The sequence below is a fragment of the Bactrocera dorsalis genome, chromosome 2 (genome assembly GCF_023373825.1).
Source record: "Bactrocera dorsalis isolate Fly_Bdor chromosome 2, ASM2337382v1, whole genome shotgun sequence".
Lineage (NCBI taxonomy): Eukaryota > Metazoa > Arthropoda > Insecta > Diptera > Tephritidae > Bactrocera > Bactrocera dorsalis.
In genome coordinates this window covers 597,337-612,762 of record NC_064304.1, presented here as the reverse complement: position 1 = coordinate 612,762, position 15,426 = coordinate 597,337, and positions in this window count along the sequence as shown.

The following is a 15,426-nucleotide window of genomic DNA, read 5'->3' as shown; positions in this document are numbered from 1 at the left end:
AAATGTCGAACAAAAAAATTGTCTCAAATCTTGTATTTCTAATCAAATTTAGTGTTCGAAATCATTGCAAATGTTGAATGCTTACGGTGATCTAAAACACAATCCAACGAGAGATCGCTGAAGATCTTCATCTTCAATGAAAAATATTAAAAAAGTGCAGGATATGGTGCTTGAAAATCGTCAGATAAGTGTTAAAGAGATACCAGGAGAGTTCAATATCTCTCGTGAGCCAGTTCAAACGGTTTTGGTGAATATTTTGGGTATAAAACGCGTTTCTGTTTTACTCGTTCCGATAAAGCTGAATCTAGCCACGATTGTGACCGAAGTAAAAGCCAAAGACGCAGTAAATACCACCGGTCAATCACCGTATTTACCAGATTTGTCTCCATGTGATTTTTTCTTGTACCCCAAACTGAAATTGTTGCCTCGTGGAACCGTTTCTTAGTCGATCGAAGAGACGAAACAAGATTCGGTGAAGGAGCTGAAGGCCATCCCAAAAAGTGTTAATGAAAAGTGTTTCGAGGACTGGAAAAATCGTTGGCATAAGTCTGTTATATCTGGTGGGAATTACTTTGAAAATAAAAATAAATATTGATGAATATTTAAATATTTTGAGTTTTATTTACAATTTCCGTGTACTTTTTTTGATACAATAAGTCCTAACGGTTGTTTGTATCACATAGATAAAAGCGATCAGGATGACGAGACGAGTCCGTTCGTCTGTCCGTCTGTATTGCAGATAAGCGGAATCACACCACTGCCCACAAAAATTTATAATATCGGATAAAAAATTCCTTTAATTTCCCTTTTCGAACTTCCGGCTCACTTTGTGCCGCATCTATTGATCAATGAATGGCAAATCTTAATGAAATTCCGAAAGACTCTTGTAATAGCTACACTGCTCTTTGCTTAAATGGGTGATACAAGGCGATATTTACCCTAGTTTAATATATTGTTTTGCCGCAATCGATGGTATTTCGGTTACCGGCGAACTTAGCTCTTAGCGGCTCAGGAGGAAAACATAAGGCGACAAAACCACACATTTTGCAATCTCTGCATAAAATGACTCAGTGCCTAAACCAATTTTGTGACAAGAAATATATTAAACAGCCCGAGCTAAAACATAAACAGCTATATGCAAATTTACAGTTACTCCACTGACTCGTTTATGAGTTTCATATAATAATATAACACTCACTTATTACCCAGAAAGGCGTCTCTTAAAACCTCCCTGATTTGAGGAAAAAATTGCTACCAAACTTTCAGGACTTTGCTCCACTAAACCTCGAACACAAGAAAGGCTAATGTTGCGAGTCTTCACATGCTTTAAATATAGCAGGGTCAAATGTAAGCATTAAATACCTCACTACAGGGGGTTGGGGATAGTCGTGGTTGTCGCTCTTATTTAGTATATTTGCCAACCGGATTTTAAAATGGAAGGACCCTTTGGGGTGAGAGTATGCAACTTAACAATGGCTTATTTTGGTTATTTAACTCAAATCCCTAATATGTCAATCGGTGTTATGTAACAAAAGAGCAAACAAACAAAAAGCGACTCCCGAGTAAACAGCAATTGAGCGCGCCTGAGGCGGGCAGCGGAGTATATGCCTTTATTTGCCCTCGCTGGTGGGCTACTAGTGGAGCAAACAAAACACACACAGCCACACATGCACACATACTTACGCACATAAATAAGTTTTGCTGTTGGCTTTCGATGTTTACTTATCATTATTTACGTGCGCTATTGTTGTTTATTTATTATTTTTGCCTCCACTTTATTTGTTGACAATTTTCGCATACCAAACACAGCCCACCCTCCTCGGACACCGACCGCCGCACAATGCTTTGCCACCCCTCATAACAAATTTGCCAAATAATTCAGCTGTTAAGCAGCTAAAAAATTTAATTTCATATCGAATTTCCATTATGGAACTCTCAGCATATTTGTCAACTTGTCTGCTTGACTCCGAGCTCGCGTCGCTCTCGGCAGCCTGCCGGCGCGTGCGGCTCTGGTCTGTCTATCTCTGAAGTGCTTAAAACGTCACTTAAGTCAACATTTTGGCAACTACGAGCTCAAAGCATACAAATATATATATATATATATATGTGCGTGTTTGTATGTGTGCCAGTATTTGTGTCAATATGTTTATAAAATGTGTGTGCGAGTGCTCGTAATTGTTTCATTGTGCTCACGCCTATTGTTCGTTCGATTCAAGTGAGTATTTGCGTGCGTTAAGAGTGTTTACCTAGGCGTCCATATGCATAATTCTATGATGGCGCACATGTATGCGTGCGCATTATATTTGCTTTAAGTGATTTCAATGCAGAGCTTGCAGCGTACTGAAATTGCATTGCGTTACTACTTATTCGGAAAACAACAGTTAAATTGCACTCGCAAGTCCCAATGCGCCACCCAGCCTTCACATATTCAAGCGTTGATGAGCATATTACTCGCAAACCAGTCTTCTTCTATTCGACAGATGTTGTGGTTATGGTTATACACCACACTTTCCTGAGAAGAAAAAGAAGAAATCCAGCAAACAAAAGTCCAGATAAATATATTATTTACAAACCGGATTAAGTAGTAATATATACATTTGTATATCGGTCTCAATCAAACTGGAATATTTGAAAAAGATTCTAAGACAACTATAAACCGTAATTAGAAAGTTCCCATAGCATTTACTTTTAAATGAAAATATTGAAATACTGGTGTCATCATCAACTCATTTTGGGTTGCATCAAGTTTTGGTAACAGTTCAATCTACCAACAAGGAGGGATGCTTGGGAGTGAATTCACATTTACAAAGTCAAAAGTTTTGGTCTCGAATGCCAGAGATCCGCTCCTGTTTAGAGCCAGTGCGTTTACCGGCAAGGTTGCAACTACGCTTACAAATACATAAATGAAGCACACATCAATTCTCACACAATGCAACAAATCTTACATTTAATGATGCAGGCAAATGTTGATCTGTAATCCAGAAATGATTTTGCTTTGTCAGCTGGGACAAAGACAACATTTGCTGATGATGATGACTAAAGTGATGAATACGGATTCGCACACAATCGAGTAATCAGACGTTAAGTACAGCTACAGAGCATTGTGAATATGTCGCATGGCGAACGAGAAAATTTTAATTAAACGATTTGTCTTCTTTAGCCTTGAAATCGGATCGGTGGCGCTTTTTGAATGTAATTTCATAAAAGTGTAGTAATCAATGGAGCAAAGCTGTCACTCTGATGAATTGATATGACTGCATATTACTCAATACAAAATTCGAATTGAAGCGAAGAACTTGAAGTTCAGGTGCACTTGCAGCATCTGTGATTGAAATGAACGAGCAACTGTGGTGTACGAAACTCTTCCAGAATAAATTTGCGTTTTCGGTTGCAAGTTGTCGAGTGCCGACAAGAAGTCACAACATGACCACACAAAAACACTCCAGGGACCTTATCACCGAGAAGTGTGTTTCGATTGTGTTGAAGATGAATACTTCAGCACTTGTCCTCTGCTTGCATAAGTGACACCTACTCTCCAAGGACTTCTTCACTTCCTGCAGTCGCCCAAGATCTCTTCGGGTGCTAAATTCTTAATTAGGACAAATTGAAATGCTTTACTGAGCTGACAGTTGGCTTAATTAATAGGCTAGTAACCGAGAAATGTGAAAAGTTTAAGCAGCATTGCTAAAGAAATAAATATGAAAATGTAGCAAAATCTCACTTAAGAGGACATTGCTAAGAGTTGTGTAGTAGATCCAAAGATACGTGCTGTCGTTTTCCTATGTATTCAAATTACTGGAATTGAGTGTAGAGATAAGGTATGCGTGGCCGCTGCTCATTCTAATTCATACTTTACGCATATCAGTTGCCTACTTGGGTGTCAGTATGAGCTGCAAAACATAAATTACACCTAGTAATAGCCATAAACTGCCTTCTAATTGCCGCTGCTGCTAGGCGTTCGTGATAGCTGTCGAAGGCGACTGATGGCTTTGTTTATGTTTATGTTCATGTTAACGTTGATGATTTTTATTTTGTTGTTGTTGTTGTTGTTGTTGTATTTTTGACGATGACACACGCGACAGTCGTTACGAACATTACGGCATACGCGATAATACTGATTGTATGTTCGCTGAGCTATTAGTGCCCATTCCGTAGCCTGCGCCAGATAGACACACATACTTGTATATATGTATGTATGTAAGTGCCATACATATTTGTGTAGGAATGACATTTGTTGGCGATTTACAGGCGCTGCACGTACAAATACTTTAACCACTATGAAATGGTTATTAATATTATAATTTAGTTAAAAAGCGGCAAGTGAGGAGACTGCATAAACAGAGCTACCGAGATACAGATTTATACAAGTATGTATGTATACTCCACAATTCAGGGAAATACCTATGTACATATATGTATGCGTAAAATTATGGAGAGGCTGGGAGCATATAATGTATTCATCGAGGGAAGTCTGTGCATTTCAAGACACTATATGCCCGAAAATGGTTTCACTGACGAAAAGGGTTAAATAGTTCTCTTTACATGAAGAAAAAAATCTATTGAATGAGTTTAGGTATTTGAATTGGAAAATGACAAATTATAAAAGCGTAGAAAGCAAAGTATTTTGTCGTCTCTTAAAGACAATTTCGGCTGAATTGCCAGCATTCGCAACGCTTCATTTTCCAAATGATTTACCAATATTCAGCGAACAATACTCTAATCAGAGCATCCGAATGTGAGTTTTATCACATATTTATAATTCCAATAATTTCTCTAGTCACACATACTTGATTAAATGACTGTTAATCGGATTACTTGCTCATTACAAGATATTGAAAATGCTCGGGAGCACACTTCAAATTTCACAACTACACATGCAAATGAACACTCGAGAATGTAATGCACGGTATTTATGTGCGATATTGATAAATTCCCCATTCAGCACGCGAACTCTATCGGTGCTTTATGAGTTCACATGTCTAAGAAACTAATAACAGTCGAGTGAATTGAGCTATTGAGCGCTAATTTGCTAATTTAAGCATTTGAATTATTCATTGTTGCTTTGCGGCTTTAGTTGTTGTTATGATGATGATGTTGTTGCTATATGCATTCGAATGATTAAGCAAGCATAGCGGTGCACTGGGAAATACTTTTCAATGACTTGGCCAACCCGCACCTCTCCCACCTAATCTCGCCACCCAAGCTGCAAGTAGAAAATGAAACGCTCTCACAACTCAAACGCGGCGATAAGTGTACAATTCCAACTGCAACGTTGACATTCTATATATGTATGTAGTTACTTTTTTGCATACATAGGCTTGCATTAATTGTGTATATAAACATAATTTAGCATGGGTATGGACGTGTCTTGGTATGTTCAAGACGATCTTACTAACGTTGTTCAACTATACTAATGTATATAAAGGACTACCTGAGAGGATGGGTACTCTCGTAACTGCAGACCGAGTTGAAATTTGGACTTATTTTTTTGTTTTTTTCGTTAGAGAGTTTCCATCTACCAAAAACCACACTTAAACCGCATATTCATCATTTGCGTTCCTCTTATTTTTCTCCAAAAATACCGTTTGACCGTACAGACATCCATTCGCATGAATTCGTTTCGTCATTCCGATCATTTTGATATTTTTTTACACATTTTAAGCGTTTTTCATAAACAACAACAACATAAAAGAGTTCTACAGTCAAAAATTACTGACCTCGTCACTAAGTGATATCAAGAGCTCGTGCACTCATAAATAGATTATCTGAATACTATGTATTTCAAAAGTAATGAATGTTGGTAATTGAATTCAATGGCATACGTCTGCTCCACGGCCTTGATTAGCCACTAAAATGCTGATGCACGCCAAATATTTATAGAACAAAGCTGCTGAGCTATGAGTTTCGTTTCATTAAGCAAAGCACTGAAAAGTAAAAATGTTTACCAAAAAACGACGCTGCGGCTCGTCTAACGAATTAATGCATGAATGAATTGAAAAAGTAAGAGCAGCCAAATCCAGCCGCAAGTGTTTTCGGCAAATGAAATTTTATTTCCATTTGCATCAATTAAAAGTGGGTGCGACGAACCCAATGATTCCGCAGTTGGAAATTTACAGCCCGGTCTATTTTTTTCGTTTTCGCATTCACTTCATAATTAACTTGATTGAATTTTTGGGCGAATTCGTTAAGTGGTTCCAAAAGGAAGAGGGAAGTCTCCGCTAAATCCGTTAAAGGCATCAATCATGACTGCCAAGAATAATGTGAGATTTGGATAAAAACAAAAATAAACACACATAAAATTGATGAGTGTTTGCTCGGAGGCAGTGATTATTCGGCGAAATGGCACGTCGCGTCGAAATTATCATAAATGGAATGCAAAAAATTCAAACTCAATGAAGTTGAATAAAATGAAAAGAAGTAAAGCTAACTTTAACAGCCAAAAATCTAATGCATAAAATTAATAAAGAAAAAACTGTGTACTAACGCACAGCGACACACGAGTGACTTCATAAAACAAAGTCCCTAAGACAGCCTTATTTTCTCATATCCCGTTTTTGAGCTGAACATTCGTAATAATCGAAAACGTACTTAGACCACCATTTTTAGAAAAATTGAAAAACTGTAAATATGAGTATATTTACTGTATTTGTACGTTCAGCGAAGGATTCTACATCGTCCAAAAGCTCGTCTATTTTCGACGATAGTTTGAGGAAGGAATAGATAGTATCAATTTTATGTACCGTTAGTTCAGAAATGCAGATATCCAATCTCGAATATTTTGATGAAAGAAATGCCATTCCAATAATCAAACTCTGTCCCAGGCCACTCGGCCGAGCCACAAACGATTGAACCCAACCAAAACTTCCTTAAACCGAAGCACGGCAAATAGAACCTAAGCATTCGGTACGAATTCTGAGCCAATTAGACTAAAGTTTCATCCATTTCTGCTAAGTGTTTTCGTTCCATAGTCGCCGACCCCGTTGAGCACCAACAACCCGTCAGGTGTACACACGCACACATTTGCCCCACAAAACGGCCTGTACAAGTGCAAGTTCTCAAATGTGCATGCATATTAGTTATTTATTAGTGAGATATGAAGATGAATCGCATCTGGCATTCGAAATGGTCGATCACACATTTTATTGATTTTATCTCGTCAAATAATTGCCAATAACAAGTTTCGAATTAACACTTCCCGTCCATAAATTCGCTAATGTTAATTGACTAGCATTACAGCTTCAAATGTTTATAAACAAACACTACCGTTGAGTAAATCTATTCGCTGCTCATTGAATTCAGTTTGTGGCCAGACAGCCGATTAGCTTTTTGACTGATTGCTATTTGATTGTTGGCTTTTGGAAGCAGCGCCACATTAATAATTATATATGCAACAAATAAAATAATTTTGTAATTGTGAATCAAAGACGTAATGGCGGGGGTTTCGAACAAAATTTAATCAATACATACAGTGATAGGATTACTCATACGTTATTTAGGCATAGGTGTTTTGTTTTAGAAGAATGAAATGTAAAATTCGGAACATCCGATTAAATTTCGGGATGTGTAGGGTACCTATTAATGAAAACTAGAACTCTGAAAAGTCGATGTAACAAATGCTGAATGTATAACCACACATAAATTCATAAGAATAAATATATTAGAGCGCTTCATTCTGAAGCAATCAGAAGTTCATATTATATATATGCATTCTAGTCCAAAGAAGTTGTGGCTATCATGGTCAACCCACTGGTATCTACCTATGTTGAGTAAGTTAGGACAGTCTGAAAAGAAAGGCGCGCCTCAAACTGATGACTTAATCACGGACGTATTCATGCACACAGCAATGTGCATTTTTTTGCTGCATGAAAATGAATTTATATTTGCGCAAAACATGTATTACATAACACATTGCAGGGCAAGATAAAAGGTATTGAATATCTAATAACAAGGTCGCGATTGTTAAGCGTCGGGGGAGACGACAAGCGGATTTTGTGGTTTTCACTGCACAATCAACCGAATAATTTACACGCAACAATAACAACACATGCTATAATCGCATAGTTGTTTTTGTTTTTATATACGAATATATATACTTTAACATAGCTGTATATATTTATGTATATATAGTATATATATGCGAACCGAGCATTGTTGTTGTTACTACAGCTGCTCATTGAATCGATTTTCCATCACAGACGAATGTCGATCTTTCAGTCTCTAGTTTCGTTTAGTTTTCGGTTGTTTTCTTGAAGCGTTAATAGGAAACGTTCCACACGTCAAATAGAGAGAATGTGAGAGGAGCGATCCAATTTTGTCAAAGGTGTGAAGCAACGAATTTGTATGCCGGATCATTGACCACCATTCTCATGCAGATAAATCGCTAATATCGCTAAAAGCAAAATCTTAACTCAATGAGTCGACTAAGTTTTGAGTTACTGCCTTCTGGTTACATATTAGGTCTGATCAAAAATCGAAATCTTGATCGATTAGAAAGAATCAACATTTAAAATGAAGTTGAATTTTTGCTTAAAAAGGCCGCAATTTTGTAAGTTTTTAATTTTTATCGAAAATATGCATTGTGCGGCCAAATTTTTAATTAAAGCCATTTAAAGGGAAGCCGTCCAGCTCAATCAGCTTTATTAATTCAAGAATATCTCTTCGTTGGAGAAAGTTTTTGTGTTAGTAAGGTCGGAATAACGTGTATATAACTAAAAAAATATTTTTTTTTTCGGAAATGACATATCTGAAAGTTTTATTACAATCTATAAAGTAGTTTTCTTTTCAATAATTCCAAAAATCTTTTTAATTTAATAAATTTGTTTCCGGCTTTGCTTTTACTCCATAAAACTAGAAAACAATAATTATTGTCATTTGTTACATACTTTTTATTCACTTGATATTTTCAATATTTTCTAGAATCCACTCCCTACTTCAAGAACATTTTCCTTAAAGTAATGCATTATAGAGGAAGATTGGGTTACGTATACGCCACGCACCGCTTCAATGCAAGAGAAGAGAATTGATACGACCACTCCTATGGCTTTCATCGCCAATTTTCAAACCTACTTACCACCTACTTAACTTTGATTTAATTTTAATGCTTCAGCTCCCTCTTCGCCCCCTTAGCTCAACCCCTCGCTCAGCTGCCCTGCAGCTTTGTTGTTCAGCAGCATTTACTCATTTTCCAACTACACATATGTGTGGGTGCAACCTTTGTCAGTTGGTTTGGGAACTTTGCGGTTTGTGCAACTGCTGTATTCGAGCTGTTGTTGTTGATCCAAACGGTTGTGAGTGTGCATGACTTCACGTGTTTGTTGCATTTAGAATAAGTAAAGTGAGTGGAAATGTGCATGTGTGCTTTCTAATGCGGTGCCCTATTACATCGCGTTTAATTAATGTTTATTTAGCAAATTAACTTTTATTTGAGCACATCTGATCCAGCTATCCGAAGTCCATTTTGTATGAGCTCGCTCACCAACACATGACGTGAAAAGACACGATTACATTTCCATTAGCGCCATCTGCTCCGCACTCAACTCGGTTGGCAAATGTAGTCATTGAACATTCGAGCATTTGAACTGACTATATCTATGTAAATATAATATATAAGAATTACGTCCAACGTTTGGAGATATAGTAGTTTATATCTCGATGAGACTAGAAGTAAGACATTTCATCTATAATATATGTACATATGTACATATATTTCTAAACATAAGCATGTCAAAATTCAAAAAAAAAAATAAAATTCAATTCACGTTCATTCATAATTTCTCATGACATTGAACCCCAAGTACCACTTGAACTCTTAACGGGCAATTACGTTTTCGCCTCTATTCGGAAATAACATGTTCACTGTTTTGAGAACTTTATTATAAAAGTATTTAAAATATACCATAGAAACAGCAACGCGTGGTCGGATATATAGTTTGTGTTGGTGTTAGTGTAATAGTGAAATGGTTAAATAGGAATCGAATCTCAAAAAAAATTAAAAATTGGTAATTTCTCAAAAGTCAAGTTGCCACCTTGGAGTGCATATATGCTGAAGATGGCTTATAAAATTAATCAGCATGAAATAGTAGAAGTGATGAAATGGATATTTTTCTGTGTAAATATGGAAACCAAATCGCAAAACATGAATCAATACCACTGAATGTATTTATTTAACACTTTAAAGATTATATACACCAGATGCAAACGTGTGCTGATGCATTAGCCATGAGAGAGCTTGCATGCAAGGAAAAGCTACACCTCGGATCAAATTAACTTTATAAATTGCTTACAATTAAATAAGAAAAACTTGCTCAAATCAAAGCACAGCTATCAACAACACACACACACTCCAGCTGTGGCCAGCAGCACTGAATAAAATAATTTATAACATCTGCACTAACACACACATACACATGTGTGTGGGTGGTATGAGTGAACTAAGTGATCAAGCCAGCATGAGGCTTCTCGCAGACCGACTAATGGCACCAGCATATTTGCATGTGTGTACATGTGTGTATGTGTGCGTGTGTATGCAGTTGTAGTTGTGTTGCATGGCACCCGAACTCTGCTCGTTGATGCGCATTTGTTTGTGCATACTTTTGTGCAGCTATAAATTCTACCCATATTCCGACTGCTCATTTAATGCCTCTGACACGTGTAATAACAACAGCAACAAATGCAGTAAACAGCAAATGAAAAATGCAGTAAAAGCTTAAGATTACACTCAGGCGTTATGTTTAATGAAGCGTTGCATGTTGCAATTAAAACCACAGGCGCACAATTTAACAAACACGCAAGCGGCAGAAGGCCACACACACACACACGTGCAAGCTCCCCGATATGCGCCATTGTTTTTTACTTAATTTCCCCTCTGTTCGCTGCCCGCCGACGCATTTCATTTGCCGCAATTAAATTCCATTTCAATTAGTTGTAATGACTGAAACAAAAACACAGAGGGACTGCTTCGGGTTGTGTGGGTGCCATGTGGATGCATGCCAACCCAAATAAGCCCACAAGTGCGCATTCCCACGCGATTTAGTGGGTCATAAAGGAATTTGCGTTCGTTAAATTCACTTTCCAGCGATCGTTTATGCATTTCAAGCATGTTGCATATGCAGATGAACGCGCTTGCAGTTATACCAGCAGCTATACATATATGATTAAGCATTGTTGTGTAGCCGATTATATAAAAATATCATTCCATCAGACATATAAGTTACTTATACATAGCTGTCTTTGATTCGCCAAGCGTTAGAGCGTAGCGATCATACATTTCTACGAAGTATTCGTATACTCTCGTGTACGAAATTCAGCTCTCTAATTTTGATGTTGTTTTCACATGGACATTTTTGCCAAGCAGCTTCCAAAAATTGTGAAAAATGGCGAATCGATGACGACTTGAACCAAATTGTTCATTCAATACATTATATATAGCCAAAATAAAGAAAAAGCGACATCAGTAAAGTTCCAAGAGAAGTAATAGCTTATCTCTTGTTGGTTGTGGAAAAGTGGCAGACACGATTCCTAATAATAGCGAAAAACGAATTAAAATCCTATAATTCACCAGTTTTATTATATGGATTATTCAGCCATGGATTTGCCATTGATCCTATAAATAGGTATCACAATAAGCACACACACACACACATCTCCTATCTCTTGTAAGTGCTTAATTTGTCAATTCCATGGATATACTTATGTACATGCGCGGATGCGAACACGCGTCAATATTGGCGTTGCTTAGTTTCACACACGCGTGCATACATTTATAGATACACTTACCCATGTTTTGTGCATAGCAAATTAGAGTGGCTCTTTGCAGGTCGTGCCAAAGTTGAAAGGACTCCAATTGATTGATTGAGCCATGAGCTCGATGTCTGCTTGCCGAGCATCACATTACCAATTTAGCAAGCGTGGAGTCTGCAGTGGCTCACTGCCTTAAAAGCTCCGCCCGCAACCAGCTACTGTTTATGAGTGCTTCGCTACCTGGCGATCCGCACTCATAACGATACGTTGCTGGCAAATGCAGTGCTGAACGTATGACCTCGCTGGAACAACTTTTTCCGTAAGCGTCATTGGTTCAGCCAGCGACGTGTAATTCGACTCGAGAGTTGAAGTGGCGAAGGGGAATGCACGGCAGCGCGCCTTGACATTACCCGTGTCGGCGATGATTGTGGGCAAATGAGCACATTACAGTTGACAAATGACAAGCGGTAATCAAGCGAAGCTAGTCAAATTTGTTTGCTCAAAGCACGGCATAAACACACAAACACATTTCGGCAGCATTGCGCATCGTAAATTCCTTAATGAGGTTCCACTCACCATACGGTTCAATTGCGTGATATGGCGCAGAACCTAAGTACAAATACACTCACAGACCAGGAAATGAAAACAATTTTGGGTTCATCCATTCGCGGAGTTACTTTTCTATTTGTATTACTTATTCCAGTAAGAGTTTTTAACGACTCAGACAAACCACAGCAATCTCATACCTTCGATCCACAAGACCGAAAATTCAGGCTTCTCAAAATGAAAAGACATTCATATTAACAACAATAACAAGAGTGCCGAAGAACGTAATAAGCAATAACAATAAATTGTTCAAGCACTCAGTCAGTGAGCCATAGTGTTTTGATATGACCAATGGGAATTCGCGTCAGTGCAGTCGAAGCTCATTACCGCTGACAGCTGTCAGCTTTGCTAAAACAGAAAGCGATGCGAAAAAGCAATGGCTAACTGTAGGGAGAGAATTACAAAAACATGTTCGAGTATATTTATTTATATTTTCCACTTTGATCTCGACAACATTTGTGCTATCCCTTTATTGCTAAGCCATTAAGACATTCGGATTAGGCCCCCCTAGGCGGAATATGAGAAATTAGCAGCGAAAAGCAACAAAAACCAAAACAATTTCATTAGCGCTGCTGCGGTCGTCCAAAGACAACAATGCCGAGCGCAAAGCCGCACAAAAGTTGAATAATTCAATTACGGTCATTAGGGTGAATTCAATTAATTATTTGTGACAACAGAAAAGAGGCAGATTGCTGGACATAAAGCAGCAACAAAACGGATACAAGTGAACCAGCTCCTCAAACTCTCCAATTTTTACAATTTGGATTTACGTTCGCATAAGTTTACGCATAAGCTTCATCATGCACATTTATTGTTGTAGAAAATATTTGTCTCTAGACAAAAATATTCCAGTGGGAAGTTGGAAGTACGTTACTCAGTCTCTTAATACAAAAGTTTACACCCGCCAAAGGGTTTGAGATTACGCGTTCCTCCAAGTAACTCCTTTACGATCACGGCACACCAAATAACTTTCTAATGTCGATCGGAGCTGAAAAAATGTTTAATTGCAAAAGATATCAATACAATCCGCAAAAAAATATCGAGGGTTGATGAAACCCTTTCCCATTCTATTAAATATGATCTGTTTAAGACAAATGTCTACTTCCGATCACTCAGCCGATTTACCATGGTCCACGCGTAATAAGTGTGCCCTGTGAGTGATGTTCAGACCATTTTGAAAACACACGCAATCACTTCTCACAAAATAAATAACATTTCTCAAGGGAGCAACTGAGTAAATCACGCCAGACTCCCAAGACTCACTCCAAGCTTTCGTTTAATTTCCGCTAAGTCATGCACAATTTCAAGCAAATGTTGTGGTAAACACTGCAAAAGCACATTCTATGCAAGTCGGCCGTTTACTACCGCCCGCACCACACCGCTCCGCCTGTCATCTTTAGGCACACAGATGTGTACACACATACATTGTGGACCAGAATATTAATTACAACCCGCAAAAAGCCGATTGTGCTGATAAGGAAGTAACCACTGCATGAATCCGAAAGCTGCCATTACCGTTAGTTTACACGTGGAGCTCTTACATTGCCACAAATGAAATGGCGGTAGTCATCTTTGTTAGCCAATTTCACCGTTAAACTTATAAATCATTGAAATGAGTTCTTTGATTATTTAAGCAGAATCAATGAATAAGAAATTGTAGCCTTCACTTCTGGGCGAAAATAATTTCGTGAACATTCAGCCAAACAAACGTACATATAAAAATTAAAAGTGTAGGCATACACAGGGAGACATTAGGCAGAGTTTATTGGCAGTCAAATCTTATAGCGATGGAAATGGAGATCATAGGCATAGCTCCGCCCACTTCTGAACCGCTTTGTTGTTTAATAAAATTTTTGAGTTTATTTCGAAGCAACTCACAGTTTCTAACATCGATACTTTCTCTATAATAGTTCATAAAAAAAAGAAACTCGTTGATGTGGAAAAAAAGGCATCCGCTAATTTTTCATTTTTCCGATCAAAACCAGAAAGAAAAAAGTAAAAAGGAAAATAAACACCCCAAAGAATAACAAGGAAATCTGGCAGCCTTCGCCAATCCAATAACACCCACAACTTTTTGCAACAACTGTGCGACGAGAGAATCACAAAAGAAATTGCGAATTTCGTTAAGAGCCAAACAAAATGTCAACAATAAAATATTTTCCTGCATCGCTTGCTCAACAAAACACACAGCCACCGACAGACGCCACAGCCAGAGCAGCGAGCCCGAATGTTTTTTGTAAAATTTTAACATGAAAATCATGTAATCAACACAACTGCAAATCGGTTCAACGACGGCGACAGCGTGTTGATGCCGCTTGAGGTGGCAAGAGATGAGCGACTGCAGGTTTGTCAGCGAGCATGTGTCCATTTATGTACTACATATGTACGGCGTGTGCGTGTATGAGTGTCGGTGTGGAAACACGAATTTATTTGCATTTTCAATGTCAGCCAGCCAAGAGCAATGACAGCTGCGACTGACGCAGTTGCCACCACATGACAGCGGAAGCCCCGAAGAGCGCAGGGAGCATATCGAGATCAGTAAGGGCACATCAAAGTACAGGTTTCATTAGAAAACCATATAATTAAGAGGGAGGAGTCCCAGCAGATGCACACGGCATTTCTCTTTCGATATTGATCAACGTAATCGGCACGATTGTAAATATTTTTAAACGTCAATCTGTGACGCTTTTTACTGTCGAAACTTAGAACTTATTGTTGTTTTCTTCGTAAGGGATCTTCTCAGCGTGAAATTTTCAAAAAATCAATTTTTTTGTTATTGCATTATCGGATAGTAAGGTATAGTAATAAACATTCTATCAAATTTTCAATTCGAAATTGAAATTATTACGGTCGCTACAGCGTTTCTTATATAAAGGCAACAGAGAGGGGAACGGAGCGAGACAATTTTTGAGCGCATTTTTCAAAACGCTTTGAAGATATCTCGTTACAATTAGGAGAGAACGAATAAGTTCGAAAAAAGTCTAAATTTGATACTTTTTGTTCAAACCACTGCCGTTTTGTCAAATTTCACCGGACCGATTAGTTAATGTCACCATTTAAAAAAAAAAATCGCGAAAATCA